The following is a 2,500-nucleotide window of genomic DNA, read 5'->3' as shown; positions in this document are numbered from 1 at the left end:
CACACCGAGGTTAAACTTTACCGGCTCCACTCCGACTCGCCGCTCGCCCACTAGTCCGAAGGCAACAAAACATTTGTTTTTCATTTTGATGAAAATTTCTGTTTTTAAATCTTGTTGGTTTGAAATTGTTTTGAAAAGGTTCTTTAAATCTTGCGGGTTTGCAACTCATAAGAGCGTCACTTTCAACGTCCCCGGCATTGGATTGAGTTTCTAAAAACAACCGTGCACACCGAGGTTAAACTTTACCGGCTCCACTCCGACTCGCCGCTCGCCCACAAATCCGAAGGCAACAAAACATTTGTTTTTAATTTTGATGAAATTTTTTGAAAACATTGGCTTGGCAAGCCCCAATCCGCGACTATCCACCCACCGCCACCCCACACGGGTGGTTGTTGTTGCGAAATGAGGTTGTGGTCGACATGCCCGTGCATTTGAGAAGGAGTTCCTAGCACTCCATGCTCTCCCATGCCAAAAAATAGCCTAGACAACCCCATTTCGCAACTTTCCACGCCTTTTTTTTCCTCCCTCACCCATGGCGGCGGCGTGGTGGCGGCGGCCGGATTCCGGCCACCACCGCCATGGGTGGCAGCCCCCCGACCCCGACACCAAACCCATAATACCGAGGCAACATATCGAGGCAACATGACATGGGTGTGGCGTGGGGGAAGGGGGCTGCAGCTAGGAAGGCATGGGCTGCCATGCATATGCAGGCAACACACACCCCCCTATATAGCATTTTATGCATTTAGCCCTTTGACAGGAAGAGACATCACCTATGCGCGAGGAGTCATAATGGGCTCTAAATAATTCAATACAAGGTATTTGGACGTGATTTTTTGCAGGGATACTAAGAAACATGCAATCTATGATGGGAAAAAGTTTCATAAATTTTTGAAGTCGGGAAGTATTTTTTATTAGTTTTAGAAGTCGTAAAATTGAAAAAATCATTAAAACAAATCCGGGAGGAATTTTTTAGTTTTGTAAGTTGGAGAAGGTCCTAAAAATCATAGACTACTTATGGGGAGCTTATTGTGCGAGGAAATTTCAATAAAAACGGGGTTTGACAAGATTTGAAAAATTCTGTCGACATTTGAAAAAACCTGGAACCATGCTGCCGGCATGCTGCGCACATGCTGCGCGCATGCTGCGCGCAGACTGCGCGCATGCCATGGCAGGACAAGTTTTGCTAGCCTCACTGTCTACAGATGCGCAAGCTGCGCGCACGCTGCGCACAGGCTGCGCGCATGCTGCGCACAGACTGCGCGCACGCTGCGCGCATGCCATGGCAGGACAAGTTTCGCTAGCCTCACTGTCGACAGATGCGCAAGCTGCGCGCAAGCTCCGCGCACGCTGCGCACAGCCTGTGCGCATGTTGTGCGCATGCTGCGCGCAGGCTGCGCGCAGGCGCCGCGCATGCCATGGCAGGACAAGTTTCGCTAGCCTCACTGTCGACAGATGCGCAAGCTGCGTGCACGCTGCGCACAGGCTGCGCACAGCGCATGCCATGGCAGGACAAGTTCGCTAGCCTCACTGTCGACAGATGCGCAAGCTGCGCGCACAGGCTGCGCGCACGCCATGGCAGGACAAGTTTCGCTAGCCTCACTGTCGACAGAATCAGCACGCTGCGCGCAAGCTGCGCGCACGCTGCCGGCATGGTGCGCGCACGCTGCCGGCATGGTGCGCGCACGCTGCCGGCATGGTGCGCGCACGCTGCCGGCATGCTGTGCGCACGCTGCGCGCGCGCATGGCAGGACAAGTTTCGAAAATTTCTGTCGACAGTCTCAGCAGCGCGCACGCTGCCGACATGCTGTGCGCACGCTGCGCACAGGCTGCCGGCATGCTGCGCGCAGCCCATGGCAGGACAAGGTCCGAAAAATTCTGTCGACATTTTTACGCCGTGGTAGGCTTCCGCTTCGCGTCACTTTGTCGACATTCAAGCCTACCATTTGTATTGAATTTTTCAAACCTTGTCAAACCCCATTATTCAAATGTCGAAAAATTTTGTCGACATTTTTACGCCATGATAGGCTTCCGCTTCGCGTCACTTTGTCGGAATGCATCGCATGGCGAGGCAAGGCCACGGCATGCCAAGTCGAAGGCAACGCATGGCTTGAATGGCTTGGTCAAGGCCACATCATGGGCACGGCATGCCAAGGCAAGGCGAGGCAAGCCATCCTTAGCCTCGCCTACACTCACTTTCTCGGAATGCATTGGATGATGAGCAATTCCAAGGTAAGGCAACGCATGGCTTGAATGGCTTGGTGTAGGCCACAACTTGGGCATGGCATGCCAATGCAAGGCAAGGCAAGGCAAGCCATCCTTAGCCTCGCCTACACTCACTTTCTCGGAATGCATTGGATGATGAGCAATTCCAAGGTAAGGCAACGCATGGCTTGAATGGCTTGGTGTAGGCCACAACTTGGGCATGGCATGCCAATGCAAGGCAAGGCAAGCCACGCCATCCGAAGCCTCCAATAACCTCACTTTCTCGGAATGCCTT

Source organism: Prunus avium, unplaced genomic scaffold, assembly GCF_965620075.1.
Source record: "Prunus avium unplaced genomic scaffold, drPruAviu1.hap1.1 HAP1_SCAFFOLD_81, whole genome shotgun sequence".
Classification (NCBI taxonomy): Eukaryota; Viridiplantae; Streptophyta; class Magnoliopsida; order Rosales; family Rosaceae; genus Prunus; species Prunus avium.
The sequence above is the reverse complement of the archived record's forward strand: the minus strand, read 5'-3'. Positions refer to the sequence as shown.